The sequence below is a fragment of the Neofelis nebulosa genome, chromosome 3 (genome assembly GCF_028018385.1).
Source record: "Neofelis nebulosa isolate mNeoNeb1 chromosome 3, mNeoNeb1.pri, whole genome shotgun sequence".
Taxonomy (NCBI): domain Eukaryota; kingdom Metazoa; phylum Chordata; class Mammalia; order Carnivora; family Felidae; genus Neofelis; species Neofelis nebulosa.
Window position 1 is genome coordinate 21,857,432 of NC_080784.1, and position 26,990 is coordinate 21,884,421.

At 40.4% G+C, this 26,990-nt stretch overlaps 1 long non-coding RNA gene across 1 annotated transcript; it reads left to right on the plus strand.

Annotated features, from left to right (window-relative positions):
- Nucleotides 1-27: 27 nt before the first annotated feature.
- On the plus strand, nt 28-22,507 carry LOC131506447 (uncharacterized). The gene is made up of 4 exons (XR_009258944.1): nt 28-181; nt 582-664; nt 4,505-4,673; nt 21,631-22,507. It is a non-coding gene; the product is annotated as an uncharacterized LOC131506447 (long non-coding RNA).
- The last annotated feature ends 4,483 nt before the right edge of the window (nt 22,508-26,990 follow it).

The following is a 26,990-nucleotide window of genomic DNA, read 5'->3' on the forward strand; positions in this document are numbered from 1 at the left end:
CGGCCGCCCCCCGTCCCGGCCGCGCGGGCCAATCCCCGGGGTAGGCGGCGTCCGGCCGCAGCGCCGCGGGGGCGCTCTGCAGCCCCGAGCCCGGGCACCGCGGCCGTGCGCTCCCTCGGGCTCCGCCCGCTGGGCGCGGGGCGTGCGGCCGGCTCCAGGGGCGTCGGGTCTGGGAAGCAAGGTTTGGCTCCAGGGAAGAGTGAATTCCTGCCTCCCTCGGGGGACCCAACCTCCGGGGCGTTGCCAAAGCTCTAAGGGGAATTCTTCCAAGTGGGGTTTTTGTCCCCCTGTTTACTTGTCCTGCAGAGAAGAATTTGTAAATAAGAGTAATCATAACATGCTAATGATAATGATAAATAGAAGCCCAGACGGGTATGCTTTGTCCAACAGTACTACTTCACCAGTAAAAAGCATGAAAGTTTCTAAAAATGTGCAGCTCCTATTCTGAAAATTCCAGTAATGTGAATAGGCTGTCATGACACTTTGAGGGTGGGCAATAAGAAAAGGATACTTGCTTTTTCCAAAAAAGAGCAGAAGTTACACAATCAAGGTTTCTCATACTGCGCTATTGTTTACTTTAGGAGTCTCTGATAAGATTGAAGTCACAATGTGAAACTGTTGGTTTTAACCCAAAAGGGGACAAAACGTGGGCCTGAAGTCAGCAGTGAGTATATGTTATTATTTCTGTTTGAGAGCAAGATCCACCGTATTTTGTTTGACGTGATGGTAAACATCCTTTTTATTCACCTAATAATACTATTAACTTTGGCGAAGTGCCAGGTTCATATTGATGCATTACACATATTTTTAATGTGATGTTCTAAATCATTCTTAACTTCTTTAAGACGGCCGTGTGTTACCAACAGAATCTCATTAAAGATTTGGGGCTTCACTCCAAAAAATGCTACATGCACAAAAGCTCAGTGACTATTTCCATTGTTGAGCAACTCAGGAAGCCAGGCAACAGAGCCCATTGAAGAGCTAGAAGGTCCAAAGTGAACCATGGCTGCAAGGATATTTGTTTTCTGTTCTGTTAAATGTCCTAAGTAAGAGTTTTTAATCAATATAAACTTAGTTTTACAGTATAAAACAGATTTCTCCGGCAAATAATCATTAGTGATATAGAAGGAAGAGATACGTGGTGAATCTGACACAAATTTACTCATCCCATGAGGGTTGGGAGGCATTGCACCAAGGGGTGAAGAAGACTTAAGAGAGTATGTCTAATTTCTAAGGGCAAGGGATCTGATATAAAATTTTCTGCCCCGTTTTCTTAAAAACAATAAATAAGGGTTGCTATTTTAAATTTAAGAGATTATTTTCCTACACATTTTTATCTAAACACCCTGAAGGGACAGTCTGTGATGAGGTTGCATGACAATGATTTGAGGTAAACTAATCTACCTGACATTTAAAAACTGCCAATTTAGTCAGAATACCAATCTTTGAGTTTATCTAGTAATCTGACTATCTGATTTTGGTGCTTCCTGAAACACGAACACATTGTGTGCATATGTATGAATAATAAGCTGTTTCATCTCTAAGCAAAAATGAGCAAGTCATTTCTAAGAAGCACAATGTTTGATAGCTCTCTTGACGCACTAGAGTTCGACTTAGGTATTCCTTTTCCTGTCTGAAGTTATTGATTAACTATTTATCTCACATCTCATTTTTGGTTACTTCTCAACTTTTAAAATGTGTTCAGATGAAGAAAGAATAGAACAGTCGCACATCTATTATTTTGAGTCTTTAAGAAGGACTATGAGAGACAAGGGAAACAGAAGAGTTAGAAACAAAACATTTGAAATGGGTGAAGCTATTTTGACTTCATCTGCGTTTCCATTTGCACTACTCTGTTCCTGCTACCCAGAATGGAATTTGCATCTTCTTCCCCCTTGAATACTGCTTTCACCCACCTCCTTCTACCTCATCCTGTCTGGAGTCCACACTTTTCACTTTCATCCGTCTACCTTCCTCCTTAGGAATGAAACAGAAAATCCAGCTTAGTCATTTTCAGCAGCAGGAGTGATCTAGGTTGTTGTCTTCCAAAGATTTCAGAAACATTTGTGCATATCGGAACTGCTAAGTTTTATGAAATTGCAGGGGATTTCAAGGGACTTTTGTGGCTCAATAAGTTCCACACCCTTTACTCCTACACTTGCCAAATACAACCAAAGTAAATTTCATGTCCGTGAATGAGGGACTTACTTGCAACTACCAAGACCTGAGTTGATTCTTGTAAGTTCTAATTTGACTCCATTATCTGGAAGCTAGTTGAACTAAGACAAAAAGCTAAGATCCCCACTTTTTTTTTTTTTTTTTTTTTAGATCTTTGGATACTGGACACTGTTATAATTGAATTGGCTTGAAAGACAAAAAGGATTGGATCTGAGTTTCAGGCTGCTAGGGTTTCCAGGACTTTTCAGGCTAGTGTTGTTCTCCGTTCCCCTTTCAAAAACGTGTCAAAACTTAAAGGCAATTTTCCACTGGATACGTTCCATGTTTGCCCATCCCTGAAGATAAGCAATAAAATATTGAAAAAATGATTGGAAAAAACCCACAGTAAATCCTTAAAAATTATCTTTTAAATTTGTATTTTTCTGCTTGTCTTTTAACTAAGACCAAATAATGGTTTCGCAACAGTTTTTCAGTCCTGTGCTGCTCTCCCTATGAATTTCCCTGCATCCTGTCACTTGGCTTGTTTCTGGGGTTTCTTTACATTGGCCATTAATCAAGAATCACCCAGAGCTCCACCCGCTCTGTGCTGGTCTCTGTTTCCTTCTGCCAGGATTCCTGCTGGGACTGTATCTGCTGGAAAAAGTCAGCTTTCTCAATCCAAACGTCTTCAGTCGGCCTATTGGTCTAAGGATTGAAAACCAGGAGTTTGGAAGAGAGCTCAGCTAATGTAAATCCTCTTTGTTCCTTCAGCCTTGAACAAGATTCTAATTGCTTCAGAGATGGCTTCCTAAGAACGTCCAATGGACTTTTCTCTGTTCTTATTCTGCCTCAAATTCTCTCCTGCTTGCTGTCCCTGTTTTGAAATGGTCTCCCCCACCCTCTTGACTTCTGTGATCTCTTGATTTTTTTCCTACCATTCTTATGACTTTTTGTCCTGCTTGCTAATTATGGAACTCTTAAGATTAAATTTTTGAATCACTCTTGTCTCTATCTGCCTTCACAATCGTAAGATCCTAAGTCGCAACCAACTTAATGGCCTTGATCCGAAAAGCTACTTTACTAAGCCTCATCTTTCATCCTTGCTCCAAACTGTGTCTCTGGTGAGATGAATTTCCCAGCGCCTGAAATTATATGGTTGAAAACAAATCCCTTTCTTTCTTGCACTTGTCTCCTTCTCTGACTTCCATCTTACCATTCTCCTGGTACTCTAGGCTTAATACCTTGAGTTATTATTTACTTGTTTCTCTCCTTTATTTTTGTTCTGTCATCCACAAAGTTCTGCTACTATTCCTCTGTTGGTTTATTCTTTATAACGGAAACACTCCTTTCTTTTGACTTCTATGAATTTGTATCCTTAATCTCTATCTCCATCATGTTAAGAAATACTATTGTAGTCTTTTTAAAAACTTTTTATTGATGATAAAACCAAACTAAACTCTTCTGTCATGGAAGTCTCCATCAACTGCTTCAATACATTTCCTCAAATTATCATTCAGATCTGTGCTCTCTGATATGGTAGCCATTGGCCACATGTAGCTCTTGAGCCCTTGATTTGTGACTAGTCCAGACTGAGATGTGCTGAAGAGTGAACTACATACCGAATTTCAAAGACTTAGGACAATCAAAATAATGTAAAACTGTCTCATTAAGAGTTTCTTCCCATTGATTACATGTTGAAATAATGTTTGGGAGATCCTGGGCTAAGTAATGTATATTATTAAAATTATTTTTACCTGCTTCTTTTGAGTTTTTTTTTTTTTTTTTTTTTTTTGTCAACACGACTGCTAGAAAATTTTAAATTACAAACGTGGCTCATCTTATGTTTCTATTGGACAGTGCTGTTTTAGATAATCGGCAAGCCAATTCTGGGCTGGACACTGTGAAACAGATCAGAGGCAATTTTTAATAAGGAAAGAAAAGTTCAGACAGCCCACCTTTCACAACCCAGCTGAAGAGAGAAGACATTGATACAACCAGAAGGCAGACACCAAATGAGGCAAGAGGATTCCCCTTGTGGGAGCTTAGAGGAGAGAATTGGTCAGAAATACCTTTTCTGAAGAAGCAGAATTTCAAAAGATCCTTTCAGGGTAAATAGTATTTCTTTTCTGCAGCTGTACAAGCAAGAGGAAGGCATTCGGAGAGAGAGGAGGTAGAAAGCACCAAGTAGGCCTGGGGTAAAATTCATCGACCGATTTGTCTGGAATGAGCACTGTGCCCTGAAAGGGACTCAGGTCCACACAATCTCCTGTGCCTCGATGCACTCAATCACCTCCAGAATGACTTCTGCCTGCTTTCCATCAACTTCTGTCCTACTGCTTCCTTCCAGACTGTACCATACTCCGGACTTGAAGCTAGAAACTAAAAGTATATGCACGTTGCCAGCCAGATCTTTACCCTGCTTCTGACCAAGCTTCTGGAACGTGTGCTTCAAATGCATGCTCCTGGACAATGACACAGCATGGTGTTTTCACTGAGGAAACATTCTCCTCAACCAGGTAATCCTTTGAATGGAGAGTCCCACCCATGTAAAGAACAGTGCTCAGTGTTTATTTAAATTGCCACCTACCTAGGTTAACCAACCATTCTGATTTGCCTGGGATTTTTCCAGTTTCAGCACTAAAAGTCCTAGACCTCAGGAAACCCTCTAGTTCCAGAGAAACTGAGATGGTCGGTCCACCTCACCTACTCTGCCATATTCCAGGCTCTGACTTTGTTTCTCATTTCTAGTCCCTGGCCTCCTGCTAATTTGCTTTCTCTGGCCACACCAGTGCTGACTTGACAACATTTTTTCTTAACCTCGGTTTTGTGATTTCTGTGGGGGAGAGAGAGGGTCACCATTCTTCCTATTAAATTCATTCATCTTCCATTTTAAAAACATGTCACTGCATAGTGTAAGGAGGAAAGGCGTTATAGACTCAATCAAATCAGGGGAGATATTTCAGTTCCAAAAAGTGGGAACAGAAGTCCTACATGCAACAAGACTCATCTCGTCATTGGAACCTAATTATCTATGTCAGTTCCATGTCCTCCTGGGACCACTTCCTGCACCTCTGAAGCCATGCTTCTCATGTAAGTCCTTTTCTTCTTCTCAAGGGCTATCAGCTAAGGGACAGCATCAGAATGAAGTGAAAAACCCCTAGATAAGAAATTCAGAAAAGCAGGTTCAATTCTAAGTTGTGGCAGCAAAAGGGTTACGTGGTTCAGAAACTTCTAAGTCCAAAGGAATGAAGCCACGATGATGAAAAGGGTAGGCCGTGGGTTTGAACTTTTAAGATACTGAACTGACCACCCATGTCACAGATTCATAAAACTAGCTGTATTAGAAACAGCCACCCCAGGGGCGCCTGGGCAGCTCAGTCGGTTAAGTGTCCAGCTTCGGCTCAGGTCATGATCTCATGGTTTGTGAGTTCGAGTCCTGAGTCGGGCTCTGAGCTGACAGCTCAGAGCCTGGAGCCTACTTCAGATTGTGTCTTCTCCTCTCTCTCCCCCTCCCCTGCTCATGCTCTGTGTCTCTCTGTCTCTCAATAATAAATAAACGTTAAAAAAAATTTAAAAAAATAAAATAAAATAAACACTAAAAAAAAATTTAGAATCACCTACCCCAAAGTGCTAGCATCAGTCTGAAAAAATATCTAAATTCCAATTTCTACTTAGCAACAACTTCTTGCACAGGGCTGTGAATTCTAAGTTGCAAAACTTAAGTCTCAAAATATTCATGTGGAAAATGTTACTGTCTAGCACCTTCCAGAGCTTCTCGGTAGCCTTGTCAAAAAATTAAATTCTTTGAGGGGCACCTGGATAGCTCAGTCGGCAAAGGGTCCTACTCTTGATTTCAGCTCAGGTCAAGATCTCACAGTTTGTGAGATCCAGCCCCGAGTCTGCCTCCGTGCTGGCACGGAGCCTGCTTGGGATTCTCTCTCCCTCTGCTCTCTCTCTTTCTCTCTATTTCTCTCAATAAATAAATAAACCTAAAAAAAAATTTAAATTCTTTGAGATCAAACAATGCAAAGTAAATGAGCCTCTGGTGGTAGAGGGAAGGATGGACAGTTGGCTCCCTGCAAAGCATGACTTTGATGTGTTTGACTGTCTGGCTTAGATTCACAAGATCCACTCCTTAAAAAGCTCCATGAGTTGGTAATGTGTCCTGAGACCTCAGGGGCTACGTGCCTCAGAGAGGATATTTCAAAAGATCCCACCCGTTTTGCTTTTATATTTGGATTGGCATGAATTGATGCCTCTTGGCTCATTAGTCTTTTTTCCCCCTTTTGTGTCCCAGACAGGGAGGCAAAGTCTGCTTTAACGATGAGCAGTCTGGTCCACCACACTTCTTCATAACAAGTCAATGCTGGCTCACTCAGGGAGGGCTAGAACACCTGGGATTCTCCCTTAATTATACGGGAGAGTCGGAGCTGCTGACTCTCAGTGGCTTGTCCCCTAATCTCAACTATCAAATCAGACCACACTGTGCAGAGCAACTGTGCATTTTTTTCCAGATGCTTAAGAGGAAACCTGACCTTTTGTGATTTTGCATGGAACTGGAGGGAGAATTCCCTCTCTCTCTCTCTCTTTTTTTTTGGTTTATTTTGAGAGAGAGAGAGAGAGAGAGTGTGAGTGTGCACGTGAGCGGGAGAGGGGCAGAGAGAGAGAGAGAGAGAGAGAGTGAGGGAGAGAGAGAATCCCAAGCACATTCCACACTGTCAGTGCAGAGGCCAATGCAGGGCTTGACCTCATGAACCGTGAGATCATGACCTGAGCCAAAATCAAGAGCCTGATGCTTAACTGACTGAGCCACCCAGGTGCTCCAAGAGAACTCTTATATAACCAGGCTAAACCTGAATAGGATTCTGGCCTAATCTGGAAAGCACTCCAGTTCTGCTTAGGTTAATTTTTATCCTTCCCCAAATTTAGTCCTGTGGCAAAAGATCATGAAATAAAAGGATACAATTGAGGGGCACCTGGATGGCTCAGTTGGTTAAGCGTCCAACTTCAGCTCAGGTCATGATCTCACAGTTTGTCGGTTGGAGCCCCGCGTCAGGCTCTGTGCTGACAACTCAGAGCCTGGAGCCTGTTTCGGATTCTGTGTCTCCCCCACTCTCTGCCCCTCCCCTGCTTATGCTCTGCCTCTCTCTCTCTCTCTCTGTCTCTCAAAAAACTAAACATTTCAAAAAATCTACCTCGTAATTCTTAGGTTATACATGTAAAGCATGTAATGTAGCATTATCTTTAACATTACATGGAGACAAATAAAATAGGGTTTTAGAAACTGACCTTTTAAACCAAATTAATCTGTCCAAATAAGCCCTTCAGCAATGGTTCCATCTTTGGCACCATTTTCCATTGTCAGCAGCAGTGACTGCACAGCATGACCCGTGACTCCATGGACTGGCCAAAAGGACTTCCGCATGCTGGTCATGCTTCACCCCCTTCTTCTTTTTTTAAATTGAAGTATAACTGACAGACGACATTGTATTAGTTTCATGTGTATGACATAGCGATTCAACATTTGTCTCCACTGCAAAATGCTCACCACGATAAGTCTAGTTACCACCTGCCACCGTACAAAGGTACAAAATTCTTTTTCTTGCGAAGGGCAGTCTTGAGATTGACCTTCTCAGCGTCTTTCAAGTTTACAATACAGTATTATTCCTGACTCTTTGCACCATCTGTGTGTTACATCCCCATGACTGATGTATTTTATAAGTGGACGTTTGTACCTCTTGATCCCCACTGCTTCCCCTTCTCCTGGCCCTGTGTAGACCTTCTTACTAGTCTTCTCACAATGTGGAGCACCTTCGTGAAAAAGCAGCTAGCAGAAGAAAAATAGGAGAGAAGAAAAAAATCTTGAAATGACAACATTTTAATTTTAAGCTTTAAGTATATCAGAGCGTCTGCTGGTATGTAATAGTTTCTGAAAGGACACAAAGAGATGTCTGTATTTTGTTAATATGTGCATGTAAGTATGGCTCTCGAAAAAATCTACGGGGCCCCCAGTTCTATGGAGCCTTCCAGGGAGGCCAGGCAGCTAACACCAAAATGTGAATCCAGATGGGCATCGGACCATAATGAGGTTGGGGAGGAAGACGAGGGAACTAATAAAGCATTCCAATACAAAAATTCAAGAACACTGAGCCGGATAGCAAGACACAAATATAGCCTGAATCATACCTCAGGGCTGCAAATTTTCAACGTCTGCTCTAAGGTTTACTTATATAATCAAGAAGACAATTGAAATCGCTGACCAAAATTATTTTTTAAACCCCATTCGCTACAGGCTTAGTGGATATTTAGTATTCTGTAATATTCTAATACGGTTTTCAATTGAAGGTACTGTTTTAGTTGTTGATTTTTAGATGAATACAAGGTTTAGTATAAATTTCTTTCAGAAAGTTACATAACATTTCCCATGAGAAACTCCACTCGTTCATGTGGGAAACTTACAACAGAGTTTTTTAGCAGTAAGATTGTGCATGATCATCAGAACAGCAAAGTGATCTTTTTTAACCGAGTGCATATTCTAATCCGCCTCTATGAATTATGTGAATAAAATCTTTGAAGTATTGTTGAGGAGGTCATCTTGGCTAAATTGAACTTGACAGAGCCCCTTTATCTAGTTCCAATGTGATTATACTTTGAGGCACATATAGAATCATAGAGAATACTGGTTTAAAATATGATTCAGTGAGTACATTCCGGCATCAGATAAAGCAACTCAGGACAATGAAAAGAGCACTGAATAAAAGGAAATTTGACATCAATAATTTAACATTAACTTTGGGGGGCAGGGGTGTTCAACTTGACAAACTGTTTCACATCATTTTATATTTAAGTAATTTGGCAGTAATATCTAAAAGAGGAAGCATTCCTGTTACAACTACATGTTGTATAGTTGTAAACCCACCCAACGTGTTATATGTTGTAGACCCACAAGGTGCCATTCACGTGGACAACAATGTAAAAGCCATCCCTCTATTTGGAGTACAATTTACTCAGCCACAGAAGCCTCATTGATGGATGATTCAGGAGCTAAGTAAGCTCTTCTGCATAGGTACAGCAGAACAGAAATCTGTCCATTTAAGTACCCAAATTTAAAGTGCCCATATGTGGTGTATGTACATATAATATATTTTTAATGGAGTTTTTAAATTAGTGTAAAATTCCCTGGAACCTTAAAGAGACTATGCAGAAGGAATTATCTTATACCTTTGGGTCAGGCTTAGGAGCATATCAATAATTAGAGTACTGTTTTATCATATATATTATCCCACTGGTTATTGAAGTGTGCATGGTTGATGACATCTTCAACAGTGTTTTAAGGAATGTTGTTGACATGTCTTTAGAGAAAAGACATTTTTAAGAAACATATTTTTAATAAAGAAAGACTAATCTCAAATTTATCAGTTCTATCAGTTTTTCATTACGAACTTTTTCTTTGGTCGAATTACAGTTATACTGAATACCGTTAATTAAAAAATAACGTGGGGGTGCCTGGGTAGCTTAGTTGGTTAAGCGTCTGACTCTTAATTTTGGCTCAGGTTGTGATCTCAAGGTGGTGAGATCAAGCCCTGGGTTGGGCTTCCCGGCTGGGCATGGAGCCTGCTTGAGATTCCTTTCCCTCTCCCTCAACCCCTCCCATGTGTGAGTATGTACATTCTCTCTCAAAAAATAAGCAAATAAAAACATTACTGACTTAAAAAAATTACATGTACACCATGATCCTAGTGTTTTTTTTGTTTGTTTACTTGTTTTGATTTTTTTCCTCTTTCCCTTCCTTTTTTCTTTCAGCAGAGAGAGATGGCTGGAAGTTACTTACTTTTGACTATTTAATTTTGGCTATTTTATTTCTGGGTGATAGGAATTTGGGGATTTTAATTTTCTTTAGATTTTACTTGAATTTTTATAATTAACACATTTTTACATGATAAAATCAGGAAAAGTATTGGGAAAAATAATGTAATTAAGCTTAATTGCCATTATTTGTCTTTAATTATGTCATAGCTTCTGTACTGATCTAAGATCAAGACATTTTTAATCCAATCCTGATTTTTTAAAAAAATTTTTTAACTTTTATTTATTTTTGAGAGGCAGAGAGAGGCAGAGCATGATCGAGGGAGGAGCAGAGAGAGAGGGAGACACAGAATCCGAAGCAGGCTCCAGGCTCTTAGCTGTCGGCACAGAGCCCTACGCAGGGCTCAAACCCATGAACTGTGAGATCATGACCTGAGCTGAAGTCGGACGCTTAACCGACTGAGCCACCCAGGTGCCCCAATCGTGATTATTGAACCAACCTAATTTCTAGAAGCCAAGTGGTCCAGGCACAATTTTATATTCATTTTTTAGTAGTTCCTTTTTAGCTTTTGGGTTTTAATTAACTGAGATGAATCTCTTCAGCCCAAAGAAATGAAAAAGACTTCTTATTATCCAGTTCTGGTTGAAATCTGTCACTCCTCTGTGGCTGAACTCATTGTTTCAGCCCCTGAAATCTATAGATATGATTAGAGCTTATCGAATTAACAAACCAGAGCCAACGTGACCCTGTGACAGAGTGATCCTCCAGAAGCCGCAGGAAACAGAGTGGTTAACCCCCCATGTAGTAATTGAAATGGAACTGGACAAAAATCAAAACCATATAAAGGAAAAAGGCAGTTTTAGGGTAAATATGAGCTCAAATGTCAGACATTAAAGTTCTATATCCCATGAAATGTAATGTCCTAAATTACATTCCTTGCTAATAAATAGGCAGCAAAAAGCAAGAATCTAGAAAGTCCACACAACTAAAATACCATTTTACTCGAAATATAATACCTGCCTCAGCTACAACTGCAAGTTCCCCCTAGTTCAGGTGAGGTTCAATTCAGCCGCAGAATTCACACATCAGAGCGTACAAGGACTCATGTCTATTAAAAACAGCCATATGTTGGGGCGCCTGGGTGGCGCAGTCGGTTAAGCGTCCGACTTCAGCCAGGTCACGATCTCGCGGTCCGTGAGTTCGAGCCCCGCGTCAGGCTCTGGGCTGATGGCTCGGAGCCTGGAGCCTGTTTCCGATTCTGTGTCTCCCTCTCTCTCTGCCCCTCCCCCGTTCATGCTCTGTCTCTCTCTGTCCCAAAAATAAATAAAAAATGTTGAAAAAAAAAAAATTAAAAAAAAAAAAAAAAAAACAGCCATATGCCTCGAATTCTGCTGCCGCTGTGGCAGGGTAACAGATAGTAAGTGGGATTTTTCTTGTTGTCTCAGAATTGCTGTTAAAGCCAAGCCCGCGGCAAACAGGGGCTGAGTATCCTACATTCTAAGTTCAGAGACACCAGCAGTTGGGGCCTGGGTGAGAGATGTGGGCTTTGGCAGGATGTGACATTCATGGAAACAAGTGATTCCCAACCTTCTCTAGAGCCAAGGATGGGGATGACCCAGGAAAATCATTTCTAAAGATGGGAAGGAGAGATTAGCATGGAAGCTTGCTATTTAACATATATTGGGTCAACAAACTGGGCGACCTGATTGGCTGCTGGCGTAAGAGAATAAAGAGATAATGTTGGTGTGGGGCTGAGACGCTCAGGGAGCTAAAATCCCACCAGAAACCATACTGAGTTCTTGGTTTAAGAAGAGGACAGAGCTTGGGGCGCCTGGGTGGCGCAGTCGGTTAAGCGTCCGACTTCAGCCAGGTCACGATCTCGCGCTCCGTGAGTTCGAGCCCCGCGTCAGGCTCTGGGCTGATGGCTCGGAGCCTGGAGCCTGCTTCCGATTCTGTGTCTCCCTCTCTCTCTGCCCCTCCCCCGTTCATGCTCTGTCTCTCTCTGTCCCAAAAATAAATAAAAAATGTTGAAAAAAAAAATTTAAAAAAAAAAAAAAAAGAAGAGGACAGAGCTTGACCTTCATGTGCCCACTGACCAGAGAACAGCATTGCAGGGTAGATTGTCGGCATTGCCAGGACCGTGGCAGTGTTGGGGACAAGGAGGTGGACACATTAGAGCAACTTGATACGAGGTTACCAGCTGGCTGGAAGTTATGACCAGCTCTTGAAAGGGGCTACCAATGACTAAGGAAGTTTCTCCAAAGTGATCTGTCTTCAACTATTCCCACCAAGACAGTGAACTAGAGTGGCAGTTGAAATGGTCTACAGAAAGGGACCGTATCCCTGCAGATTATAGTAATGAAATGTCTGTCTGTCTCTGATTCTCCAAAGTCAGAAGTCCATCTTGTGCCTCCCTCTGTTCCCTAGACTGGCTCCTCTGTTGGGGTGAAGAGAGGTGGCTAGCTTTTAAATAGATATGAGATTAAAGTTTTGAAATGAACTGGATGGGACTTTTGGCCGAGATGCTCAAAATTGTTGGTCATTATGGGAGTGCAAATTAAAACCAAAATGAGATACCAATACATTCCTATCAGAATGACTAAAATCAAAAATATTGACTATTTCACACATTAGCTTGGAGGACTTGGAGGCACTGGAACTCTCAACCCTTTTGATAGGATTATACAAATATGTTGGAAAACAATTTGGCAGTTTTTAAAAAACACATTAAGCTAATACCTATAATATGACCCAGCCTTTCCTCAATTAGGTATTTATCTAAAATTTTAAAAGCAAAGGTGCAATGAAAAATTAATAAAATAAAATAAAATTAAATTAAATTAAATTAAACTAAATTTAAAAAGGGGCGCCTGGGTGGCTCAGTCAACTGAGCGTCTGAGTCTTGATTTCAGCACAGGTCATGATTCCAGTGTCGTGGGGTCAGCTTTGAATTGGGCTCTGTGCTGAGGGTGAAGCCTGCTTAAGATGCTCTCTCTCTCTCCCTTTGCTCCTCTCCCCTGCTCATGCTCTCTCTGTGTCTCTTTAAAATAAAATAAAATAAAATAAAATAAAATAATAAATAAAAGCACAGGTGCCCATATAAAAACTTGTACACAAATTTTCACAGCAGCTTTATTTGTAATAACCCCAAACTGGAAACAACGCAAATGTCCGTCAACATACAAACGGATATACAAATTGTGGTATAACCATATAATTGAATACAACGAGTCAAGAAAAAGAGATGAACTATCGGTACACACAACAACATGGATAAACCTCAAAATATTTGGGCTGAGAGTAAGAAACCAGAGAACAAAATGACTGCATGCTGTTTAAGGGAAGGAGGGGTTAGGAAGGGGTAGGAGAGAGAGTTTCCGAGGGGCAAGAGGGAACTTTGCAGAGTGATGGTTGTATTCACTACCTTGACCTTGGGGACAGTTTCACAGATGCTTATATGTGTCAGAACGTATTGAATTGTACCCCTGAAACATGTGCAACCCATTCTATGCCAATAACACCTCAATAAAGCAGAAAAAAATAAAGAACTGTATATAGCTATAGGAGCTAAAATGAGACTTATCTAATAATCAAAGGTATTGGAAAGTTATGGAATTGGCCTGAGAGAGAATTGAGTCCTCCTCAGACAGAAATGGGGTAGGTTAGGGGCGCCTGGGTGGCGCAGTCGGTTAAGCGTCCGACTTCAGCCAGGTCACGATCTCACGGTCCGTGAGTTCGAGCCCCGCGTCAGGCTCTGGGCTGATGGCTCGGAGCCTGGAGCCTGTTTCTGATTCTGTGTCTCCCTCTCTCTCTGCCCCTCCCCTGTTCATGCTCTGTCTCTCTCTGTCCCAAAAATAAATAAAAAACGTTGAAAAAAAAATTTAAAAAAAAAAAAAAAAAAAAAAGAAATGGGGTAGGTTAACAAACACAGTTGGGGGGACTACTATTCTTAATAGTCTAGTGAGCTGAAATTTTGCAATACACATTGGTTACAAAGCTAGCCATTCATTTGCAGTCACCAAATGCTACAACCAACCGAAAAGCCCCACTACCCTATGGTATCTTCATAACCCTACGTTAGTTCTGCTAGTTCATTTTCAAGGTCTCTTGGCCAGTGTGTCATGTGCTCAGGCTCAGGAATTAATCTCATTTATTTTCCCTCAGGGTTCTGAGACACTCAAGAAATAGACACCAATAGAAATTGGGGTCAAAATATTATCTTTGATTCATTATAACTGAATTGGTGAATTAACTTGGACCTAAGGTTCTACACCTCCACTTTTGGTTTGAATTTATTTTACCAGAACCTGGACAGCTTAATTTCCCCCTCATTTTTTTCAGTACTGCTCCCCACCACCAAGGCTGAGACAACTGTAGTAGATTCACATAAAGAAACAGGTGCAGAGAAAAAGAGAAAGATTCTGTCTGTTCAGGTACTAATACGGCACTGGGATGAGCTACTTGAGAAAATGTTTGGAATTATAGAATGAGTCAAATGTCATTATAAGCATCAAGCTGGCTGCTGTCCCCTGTAAATAAATAAGTGGATTGGCATTCAGATGCCATGTTTTTTGTTTTGTTTTGATTTTTAATTTGCTTCACACATCGCTAACATCAGCACTAATCTCAGTACATGTTTTTTCAGCTGATATCTAGTTTATTAAATATCCTTTAATTGAAATCTATCTCCTTTGCGGTGCCTGAATGGCTCAGTTAGTTAAGAACCCAACTCTTGATTTCGGCTCAGGTCGTGATCCCACAGTTCATGAGCCCCGCATTGGGCTCTGTGCTGACATTATGGAGCCTGCCTGGAATTCTCTCTGCCCCCACCTCTCTCTGCCCCTCCTCTGCTCACTCTCTCTCTCTCTCTCTCTCAAAATAAACATTTAAAAAATAAAATAAAATGAAATGTGTCTTCCCCCATAACAAAGTTGTCTAATACATTTCTTTCACATATATTTCAAGAACTTCACCATAATTATTGAAGTATGAAGCAAAATATGACAGATAGGAAGACATGCACAAGATTTGCTCTTTCATTAAAACACACTGATGCAAAAGTGTTGTGTCCCTGGCCCATTTAATTTAGGGAGATTCAACCTTATTACAGACAGAAAGTGAGAGAGAGGGGAACAATTCAATTAGCAAGTTCCACTAAGTATGACTCTGTGGTTTAAAGGTACATATATTTTGTATACTATGGTCTCTAAATGCAATCTGTCCAACTCATGCAGTGCCAACCAAAAAGGAGTAATCTGTCCCAGTGTTGGAGGAAAAACTGGTCTTGTAATGAGTAAGAGATTATTTGTCTCTTGTGTGGTGACCGATGACATCCCAACATCACCATCGCAAGAGATTTTCAAGGGGAATGCTATTGCTTTGTCTTTTGTGCTACCTATTAACCCAAACCCCTAGATAAGACAGTGTCTTTGTAATATTTGCCATTCACCAGTGGTATTTAGTAAAGAGATTTGGGGAGGAGATAATTCTATTTTCTCTCAGCATAATATTTGCCTTCAACTTCGTAGCTGGTTTGCCAAGCTTTATTGACTCATATGTGAGGCTTACCTATTTTTTGTCTCTTCTACAAAGTACAATTTCGAATATCTTTGTATTTTGTTCTCTTCTCCATCTTTAGCAACAAAACTAATCAATTTTATACTAGAAGGTATTATTTTGTACTCGTTCTGGAAATAGGTTCACCAGAGGGGTCATTGAACTTTTTGTTTTAAGGATATGAGAGCTTCCATGGCTTTTTGCCATTCTGACAAAGTTTTATAACAAACAGTGACCTGGGGACTATGGGTGGCAGGGTTGAACAGTGTAATAAGAAAGTTTTCAGATATTCCCAGGATCCTTCTCCTTTTTTTTTTGTAAGATTCTTCTTATTTACTTCTATACAAAATCATCTTTCAGATTCATTTGTCCCAACTCATGCAACGAATATTCTATATTCATGCTGATGTGCTGTGTTCTCTATTTGCAGTTATGACTTTACTTGGAATTAGATGTTTAAAATATTATTTATTTATTTTTAAATGTTTATTTATTTTTGAGAGAGAGAGAGAGAGAGATTAAGAGAGAGCATAAGCAAGGGAGGGGCAGAGAGACAGGGAGACACAGAATCCGAAGCAGGCTGCAGGCTCTGAGCCATCAGCACAGAGCCTGATGCAGGGCTCGAACCCCTGAACCCTGAGATCATGACCTGAGTTGGATGCTTAACAGACTGAGCCACCCAGGTGCCCCAAAATATTTATTTTTAATAATTACTCTTGGGCTGTCAATCTATTTTTGATTGATTAAACTAATAACATAACTTTAGATTAACTAACATAAAGAATTTATACCTTTACACTTGTACTTCTCCTCACACTTGAGGTTATTTTTGTCACAATTTGCATGCTTTTTTTATTGTGTAACTACTAACAGAATATTGTAGTACCATTGTTTTTCTACATTCTTTTTTTTCTTTTTAGTTTTAAACTAGAGTTGTAAGTGAATTATGTACACCGTTACCTTATTGCAGAATCTATGATTATCCATTTACCATTACCAGTGAGATTTACACTACCTTATTGTGTTTTTATTATGTTAATTAGCATTATTTTACTTCCACTCAAAGAACTCCCTTTAGCATTTCTTGTAAGGCAGTTCTAGTGGTAATGAACTACCTCAGCTTTTGTTTGCTCGGGAAAGTCGGTATCCCTCCTTCATTTCTGAAGGACAGCTTTTCTGGGTATCAGATTTGGTTGATTGTTATTTTCCTTCAATATTTTGAATATGAAGTTCCATTTTATCCTGGCCTGAAAAGTTTCTGTTGAGAAATCTGCCAGTTGTCTTATGGAGTTCCTTTGCATATAACTTCTCTCTTTTATCTGCTGCTCTTACAATTCTTTCTTTGTCTTTGACTTTTGACAATTTAAGTATAATGTGTCTCAGTGTAGCTCCATCTGGGTTCTCAGTGTAGCTCCATTGAAATAAGTTCAATTTCAACTTATTTGAAATCCTCTGGGCCTCATGGATCTGGATGTATACTTCTCCCCCAGGTTTTGGAAGCTGTCAACCATTATTGCTTTAAATACACTTCCCATCCCCTTCTCTTCTGGAATTCCCGTAATATAAATACTGTTTCTTTTCTCTTCATTGTGTCCTATAATCCCCACAGGCCTTCTTCATTCTTCATTATTTTTTCTTTTTGCTCCTCTGACTGGATTACACCTTGCGTCCTCAACTCCAAGTTGCTGGTTCTTTCTTCTGCATGATTGAGTCTACTTTTGAAATGCTGTACTGAATTCTTCAGTTATTTTCCAACACCAAGATTTCTGTTTTTCTTTGTTTCTTTTTTTTTATGGTTGCTATTTCCTTGTCAAACTTCTTTTGTTCATACTTTGTTTTCTTAATTTTGTTTAGTTATCTGTCCGTGTTTTCTTGTAGTTCACAAAACTTCTTTGAGAGCATTATTCTGAATTCTTTGTCTGATAGTTCATAAATTCCCACTTTTTAGGGTCAGTAATTGGAACTTCATTATTTCATTTGGTGGGTACATATTTATCTGATTCGTGTGTGTGTGTGTGTGTGTGTGTGTTCCTTAATTCCTTATATTGATATATACACATTTGGGTAATGGGACTCCTCTTCCATACTTCACAGGTTTGCTTTAGCAGAGACCATTCTTCACCACTCAGCTTAGTTTGGATTTCTGGGTGTGTCTACTGGTAATGTCCTTGGGCATATGGAACTACTATTATGGTCTGTTTTTGTGCAAGACAATTGTTTGAGCTCTGAGGACAGGAATGAGTGGGGGTCGGAGGGATGCCACTGGCTAAGAATACTTGCCTAGGATTGCTAGCTTGATTCCTTACCCAAGTGAGCAGAAAGATGGGCTCCATGGTTGGTTGGATTCTCTGGTTAGGCTTATTATATTGTTCAGGACTAGATGAAACTATACATTAGCTTCCTTGCCTGGGCAGGGCAACAGGACAGGACTCAGGGCCTGTACAACTCATTTTTTGGGGACCTGAATCAGACCAGAGTGTGCACTGAATTCCCTAGTCAGGTGAGGCCACTGGTTTCGCTCTGCAGATGGGGGAAGCCATGCAATATACTCTCCGTTCAAATGTTGCTGCACATAGGGCTGTTGAATTGGCTACACAGCTGCCCCTGTGCTCTGGTTATTTTCCCTTGTGGGAGAAGCTAAAGGCTATCTTCAGTAATTCGAATGTCTATGGATTAGATTCCCTGCCCATACACAGTGGGGAGGCAGCTCTAAACCTAGTAAAGCTCTTTGTTGTCTTTTCTCAAGCCAACCTGAACCCCAAGTTCCCTGGCCAAACAAGGCCACTGACTTTGCTCTGTAAACTCTCAGCTCTGCCTGCTTTTCTTGAGCCTTGAATGCTGCTGAGCTGCACAGCTTCTAAGAGTTGTCACCAACCCCTCTGGTCAGAAAGGACCAGAAGACATTCTCCACAGTCGGTGGGGCTGTGACTTCACTTCTTGCCTGGGCATGGGAAAACCTGGCTGTAAGGACAGCAGAATTCCTTGTTTGAAAATTTGAACCAGGTAGATATGCGCTTTGCCAAGTTCCCTGGTCAGATTGAACCTCTGATTCAGTTGTGCAAAGGAACAAAGCTGCTGGTTGGGATCATTACCTGAGCACTGCAGGTATGAACTCCATCTGCCAAGATCCTTGTGCTGGTTGTTACAAGACCCTCCCTCCTTCTTCTTCACAGTCAGATTTTCATTGGTTGAAATCCCAGGTTTCTCTGCAATCCCCATGGTGTGAGATCAGAGTAGGGGCTCCCACAAAGTGACCCACAATACTGGAGAGGGCTGGTGGTAGCCCTTGGGTGTTCTTTTCCTACTGTGGGAACCAGAGGCTCAGGAGAGACCTTTCCATGAGACTGGCCTGGGGAAAGGACAATGCTGGCACATTTAGCTGCTTCTCTTTATAATGCAGTCTGTCTTGGTCTCTGGGGGCCAGGAGGTGTTTGGCCTCACCCCTATGTTCTAGGATTCAGTGGTGATCCATTCCTGAATAATTGTTGGTTGTTCTTCTTGTGAGGGAGAGCAAAGTCGGGAATGACCTGTGTTGTCCTTGGTGTCTTCACTACCAAGACTGATTATAAAAAGAAATCCAATCATCAAAGAAAAGCCCCTCCACACACATTTTTCTCTGGTGTCTACTCTTCCATGAACTTCCCTGATAATAGAAAAGTGAAATGTGTAACATTTTCAATACTCTAACAAGTATGTGCCTATGTGAGCAGGGGAGTGGATATCACCAAGCTTGGATTAGGTAACTTCTTAAGATTATTCTTTATGCTTTGGTTCACTACTACCTCCAAGAAAATGAAGCAAGTTGCAACCCAAGGTGTCGTAGGGTAGTGGAGAACCTGGATTTGTATTCTTGCTGTTTGGTGTTCTTTCTGTCCATTGGTAAAGCACGCTGTTGTTATAGAACCTTTGAAAGCTAGAGCTATGGGGAGCGGGGGCAGCGGGAGGGGCTCTGGCTTAACCCTCTGCAGCTATTTCATTTGTCACAAAAGAAAATAGAAACATGGATAATTTAAATTTCCTTTCCCAAGGCTATAAGCCTAGTTAGTAGAGGAAGGTAGAGGGGAAAAAACCCCAAAGTGGATGTTATGGTTTTTCTGCTATCTTGTTGCTTCTCAAAGTATCGTTTTACTTCTCAAAGCAAGTTCCATGACATTGCCTCTATGTAAGGTAGGGCGGTTCTCTGGAATTTCCCCAGTCCACTGGATATCTTGACTCCAGGGAAGAATGTAAATGGCAGGGGAGATGCACCACCAACGCATCACCGCTCTTGTAATGAAGATGATAGGTGTCCTGTGGGTCAAGGTTGAAGCAGTTGGCAGGAGAGTGGTTCCTGCCTCCAACATGCTTCAGCACTAGACAAATATGGGATTTCAATACTTAGGACAACTTGTCCTTTAACCTTGTGATTTCAAACAGAGATGTGAGTGGAAATGTAGGTGGAGAGACAATGAGACAATGACTAGGCATTTGTCAAAACCATTTGTCAACTAGTTGAAATGTGCCACAAGCCCGTACAAATACAAAAAGCAAAGTACCTGGGGTAAGTAATTATAAAAATACTAATTTTCGAACATTGCTTTATCCATCTCTAATGTATTGCTTGATTTTTCTCATCAAGAATTAAAGCTATGTCTTTTTTAATGGTCAGGAGAGGTTAGGGTAGGTCTCTACAGTTAGGTGAGGTTAAAAAGAGAACATTATACAAAAGGCAAAGCTTTAAACACAACTTAGGGAAAAATAGAGTAAGGCTAAATAATTTTATTTTCCCATCTGGCAGCCCTGTGATTAGTGATAGCAAGGGGTGTGTGGAGGGGGTGTGTGGAGGGGTGTAGCTGGGGAGCTGCAATCACTGCTTTCTATCTGGTGTTGACGTAGGTGTCAAAAACCAGCTGACAAGCTTGATGTTGGGCAATTCTTGTGATAACTTAGTTCAAGCTTCTGCTCTTAGGCAAACACAGTGAAAAACAGACTGTAAATGTCCACCCGCTGGAAGTTCCAGACACTAATCGGATTTTGCTGCATGTATGGTATACATTTCATCTCAGCTGACGGTTAGGCTGGGGCGGTGCAAGGCAACATGTGCCTTCTTATTCAGAAACCCGCCAGTGACAAAGTCCTTGCTTTGTACCACGCACTGTAGTTTTGTTTTGTTTTTTTTAAATTTTTTTAACGTTAATTTATTTTTGAGACAAGAGAGAGACAGAGCATGAACAGGGGAGGGGCAGAGAGAGAGGGAGACACAGAATCTGAAACAGGCTCCAGGCTCTGAGCCATCAGCACAGAGCCCGACGCGGGGCTCGAAATCACGGACCGGTGAGATCATGACCTGAGCCGAATAGGGACGCTTAACCGACGGAGCCACCCAGGCGTCCCCCATGCACTGTAGTTTAATGTGATTATGAAAACACAGGTTGGGCTAACATGAAACAATGATTTTAGGGAAATATATCACAGTGGTAACCTGATTTTGTGAGCGTAAAAGGGAATATTATGACACCTCTGCAGGGGTTTGAATATAAAAATGATGCCTAATCTGCTGTGACCGTAGAGTTCGCTATAAAAAAATCATTTCAAGAATATGCCTTTACATTTCTCTGGAAAAAAGTAGACCTTTCTAAAAATGGCAGAGAATACATACATAGACAATTTCTTTTCCTTTGGGGTACACATAAACTTTTGCTTAATAAAAAAATAAAAGATAATCCAGTGTGATTCTGAAGTATAACTGATAATATGTCTGGCACTTAAAAAAGTAAACTTTGTAATAAAGGAAGAAGTTGTTACTGGGGTTTTGAGTTTCTTTGTCAATAATCATGAAGTCTTATAATGCTTAGAAAATTCTTTAAGGCAATTGCATTGGTCGCTATATGGTTCACAGAGAAATATGGGGCTTAAAAAAAAAACCAAAACACCGTACAAGCAGATAAAACTTACAGAGTCTAGTTTCCAAGAGCTTTCAGTTGAAAATAATAATCAAATCAACATGTAGGGAAAAAAAATTCAAATATGAAACATTACAGCAAAATACAGATAATATAGCAAGATCCACATTCCTGAACCTCCTTCTTTCAAACACAATAGTTGACTTTATATAAATAATTGTTTTCCAGGGCACCTGGGTGGCTCAGTTGGTGACGTGTCCAGCTCTTGGTTTCGGCTTAGGTCATGATCTCACAGTTGGTGAGTTCGAGCCCCGCATTAGGCTCTGTGCTGACAGCACAGAGCCTGCTTGGGATTTTCATTCTTCCTCTCTCTCTGCCCCTCCACTGCTCTCTGTCAAAATAAATAAGTAAACTTATACAATTTTTAAAGAATAAATAAATAATTTTTTCCCCTCATATCGGCTCATTAACTCCTAAAGGAAAGAAATACAGTTAACTTCACATCCACTTAAATGAGTAAATTTGAACACAGGACTTTTTTTTTTCCTTTTTAGTTTCATGTTTTTAATAGAAATCCATAAGCAATACAATGGTGATCCATAAAGCCTAAAATTAAAAAAAAAAAGAGCTATTCTCAGATGAGACATTAAAATGAGGAAAAGTAAAATTCAACCGTGTGCCAAGTTTTGACTAGAATCCATTAAAGGATACAAATGAAAAGGATTTCACTGAGTCTGCTTGAGGAAAACACTGCACCATGCTTTTCCCAGAGCATATGTTTTGACAACCACTGTTCTACTTGATTTTTAGGCTTATATGTATTTCAAAGCAAATGAAATCCGTATGTTTCTGATACATTGACACTCAACTCATCAAAATGTGCTTGTGCGAGCTTCTTGAAGTCTGAGCAGCTTCTAAACCATGCTTATCCTTGTGAAATAAAACTCAAAGGCAAAATTGGATTGCATTTAACTGTATAATTATTTTTAAACCATCTCAGGAATTTTGCTGAACTCATGTGGCTTAATACACATTATTATGCTATCTTTTGGAAATAGGCAAGCGGTATAAAATGTTTAGCCAAATAAAGCCTCACTATCCCTTCTGCCCACTGCCTTTTTGCTTGCATTATTTTGAAAGGGAAACAGAAAGAATTTGGCCTGCAAAGAGAAATCTGTTCTCTCCTCAAGCAACGTAAAATATTCCTTTGCTTTCCTCTCTAATTCTTCATGTAAGCAATAATGCTTGTCAGCTGTGGAGTCAGGTAATTCTCATTTCTTGTTCTTCACTGGACTTCTGTTCAGGGAATTTTGGTTAGAATTTGATTATGGTTTATAATAACTTAAAGTGTTAGTGCCACGAAGCTGGAAACCAGTGACTGTGTTCTTCAGCCTTGGTTCCTACATCCACACAAAAGACTATTAGTTGAAGGAATGAGTATGTCTGGTTTTGTCAAGGTGACTGGCATCCTGCTTTTGGTTCTTTGGTCTTGGATAGAGTACAAGTGGCCCTATATTTATTTATAGTAAGCATGCTTCAGAGATAATGTAAAGACATAACGGTAACTCTGATCCTGGGTTTTGCTGAAGATTTAAAACACTCCAACTACTCAGATCATTACATCATCAAAAATTCCCCAAGCAGCCTTTCAAATCTGAAGTGATATAATCAAAATGAGATTAAGGAGAGTTACAAAAAAAAAAAAGGAAAAAATCCATAAGATATCTTCACTCTGGCGTCAGTGACTTTCCATGCTACCCCAAGAGAGAAGTTTTTCTCCCAAGACAGTGCTTGTAGGGCTGGGGGTTTCTCTGCCATGTCTTCACCCACCTGGGGGTGCCTGGAGTTCGGCCCTAGTTTGGTCCCTTTCCTCCATTAAACTTATTCCATACATGGCCCCACCATTATCTTCCAGTGCCGTCTAAAGGCAATTTTGCCATTAAATTCTCTCCTCTCAGCAGGGCTTAAGGTGCCTGCGAGATGTAGACAAAAACAAAGTATTTACGGTCAGACAGATCTGGATTCCCAAAGAAACTGTAACCGTGGGGAAATAGTTCAACCTCTTGGAACTTAAATTCGGTTATTTCAAATGCAATTATAATAACCAGCTTGAGGACTCTAATGAAAATTATATAAGAAAATATGCACAGTGCCTAGCACATAATGGACTTTCAAAATATTAGGTTTTTTCCCTGTCTATTCCAACACTCAAAAGAGCATCACAACCACCTATACCTGCGTATTTATGATTTCAGGGCATTCTTGTCAGGTACCAACTACGAGCTGGGCAGTCTGTCGGGTCACTTGAACCCTGGAGTGCAGGTAAGGGACGTGACCGTGTTCTCTTGGGGTTTCCAACTGAGTGAGAGAGAAACATTAAAACCTCACACAAATGAATGTGTATTTACAAATTACACCACATTGTGAAGGAACAGTAGATATCTGTAAGCACCGTTACCAGACATACCTCCTGGTCAGCTGGCTTGTTTCCAGGCAAATATCAGGATTCATAACACCCAATGCATTTTCATGGTCCTAGCTGCAGCCACATGCGATGCTTTCAAGTCCTATTCGATTTTTATGAAGTAGGGAGGGGTAAATACTTGTGTTTACAGGGCACCTGGGTGTCTCAGTCGGTTGAGCGTCCGACTTCGGCTCAGGTCATGATCTCGCAGTTTGTGAGTTCGGGCCCCGTGTCAGGCTCTGTGCTGACAGCTCAGGGCCTGGAGCCTGCTTCGGGTTCTGTGTCTCCCTCTCTCTCTGCCCCTCCCCTGCTCATACTCTGCCACTCTCTGTCTCTCAAAAATAAATAAATGTTTAAAAAAAGTTTTAAATCCTTGTGTTTATAAGACATGTATGAACACATGCAAACAATATAGAGACTATCATCATTTATTATAAACTGCCAAATTACTAATAGATTTGTGCCTAGAAGACTACATGATGGATACGCTTGCCCTAAGGATATCCTATATTGCCCAAAAAGGCAGTGTTTTGTTTTTTTTTTTAGTTTTATTGAGATATACTCTATATACAAAAAGTGCATGTATTTAATGTATACGTGTTGATGAGTTTGGACATACGCACACACCTGTGATACCATCATCCCAAGTAAAGTAATAATCATAGGCATGATCACCAAAAGATTTCCTGTGCCCCTTTGCTTTTGTGTGTGTGTGATAAGAGCATTTAACATAAGATCTATCTTCTTAACAAATTTTTAAGTGCACAACACTGTACCGTTAACCGTAGGCACTATGTTGTATAGCAGATCTCTAGAATTTACTCATCTCTTTTAACCGTAACTTTATACTCATCGAACAACTTCCCATCCCACCCCGACCCACCCCAATTGTCTGGCAACCACCATTCTATTCTTCTGTTCTCTGCTTCTATGAGTTTGACTCTTTGGATACCTCCTATAAGTGGCATTATACAGTATTGGTCCTCTTATGACTTATTTCTCTTAGCTTGATGTCCTCTCTGTTGTTGAAAATGGTAGGATTTTTTTTAAGGCTGAATAATATTTTATTGTGTGTGTATACACAATACACACAAGACATTGATCTGTCAATAGACTTTCAGGTTGTTTTCATATTTTGTTAGTGTAAATAATGCTGCAATGAATATGGGGATGTAGACACCTCTTCAAGAGAGTTATTTCATCTCCTTCGGATGTATATTCCGAAGTGGGGTTGCTGGATCGTACAGTATTTCGATCCATACAGAGGTTGGGGAACCTCTGTACTGTTTTCCATAATGGCTCCACCAATTTACTTCCTACCAACTGTGTACAATGGCCCTTTTCAATTTTGTTGACAGCAATTGAGAATTCAGAAATAATGCAATGAGTGATGAAGAGGGGCCCAGACCAGCTCACATGCCATAGATTACCCATAGCATAGCTAAATCATTATTGTTATTAGTGCTAAGTTGAGTTCTGGGTTGCGTGAAATAGAAAATAGAAAACAGAGAATATCTTCCTCCTGATGTAAGGCTGATATACGCCAAATTTGAAAGTAGGCAAGTGTGATCTGGGCTCTTTCTTGTCCTTCCTACCTATTCCCACCAAACACCCAGAGCCATAATGTTATCCAGGAGCTATGCAGTTGGGTCTGCTCAAAGTGATAAATGTATCACTTGGCAGGTGGCAGATTTTCTCTGTTTGTTTTGAGTATGAAAAGGTAACATTATATTTAAAAAACATTGAAAACGCAGAAAAGCAAAAACAATCCCAAGTTTTCATCATACCAACACACGTATTCTTACTTATTTTTGTTCCCTCCTTTTTGCATAAATGTAATCCAAACTATTTGGCATCCTGATTTTGTCCTTTTTATTTTGCTACTTTGTGTTTTTAACCATCACATTGAATTACAGCTGGTGTTTCACTGGATAGATGCATGTCGTATATCAGTAATCCTCCCGCTGATACTTGAAAGTTATATTGCATCCAATTTTTTTTTGTTACTACAAATAACACTATGAAACATTTCTTCCTGTTTATACTTTTCTCTTATTAAGGATGCTCTCTCTAGAGGTCCCAAAACGGAGACTTCTAGGTAAAAGTTTGGAAAAAAATGTGTGCCAAGTGGTTTTTCCCCAAAGACTATCTCTTTGAAGTGCCCTTAGAAAGGTGTGACAGCACCAGCTACACTTATTTCTTGCCCATCTCGTCTACCACCTTGTTTTACAAAACCTTTTTATTTTGAAATATTTATAGCTTCACAGACATCTGTAAGGAAATGTGAGGAGAGGTCCTGTGCAACCTTCACCCTGCCTCTTCCAATGTAACGTCATGAATAAGTATAGCAAGTTTTTATAGAAGTATAATATCCAAACCAGGAAATTGACATTGGTACAATCACAGAGCATTGTGTGTGTGTGTGTGTGTGTGTGTGTGTGTAGCTTGGTGCAATTTTTAAACATTATTTTAGAGAGAGAGCGTGCACGAGGAGAGGAGGGGCAGAAGGAAAGGAGAGAATCCTAGGCAGGGTCCATACTCAGCGTGGAATGAGCCCAACTCAGGGCTCAGTCCCACAACTCTGAGATCATGACCTGAGTTGAAATCAAGAGACAGACACCCAATGGTCTAAGCCACCTGGACGCCCCACTCTGTGCAATTTTATCACACATGTAGCTTCATGCAACCAGCATCACAATTATGATACGATACTGTCACAGCAAGACTCCTCCCTACCACCCTCTTATACCCACACCCACCTCTCCTCCCCACCCCTAACCTATGGTGACTACTTATCTGTTCTCCATCTGTATAATTATATTGTTTCACAAATGTCACATAAATGGAGTCTTGTAATATGTATTCTTAAGAGGTTTTTTCATTCTTCACAGTTTCCTTGAAGTTCATCCAAGTTGCTGCATGTATCAATAGTTTGTACCTTTTATTGCTGAGTAGTATTCAATGGTATGCATATACTATTTGTTTGTTTAGCTATTTACTCAGTAAAGCACATTTGTTTAATGGCTAGCTTTTGACAATTATGAATAGAGCTACTTATGTACAAGTTCTTCAAGCAAATGTTTTCATTTCTTGGGAATAAATGCTAGCAAGTGCAATCGCTGGG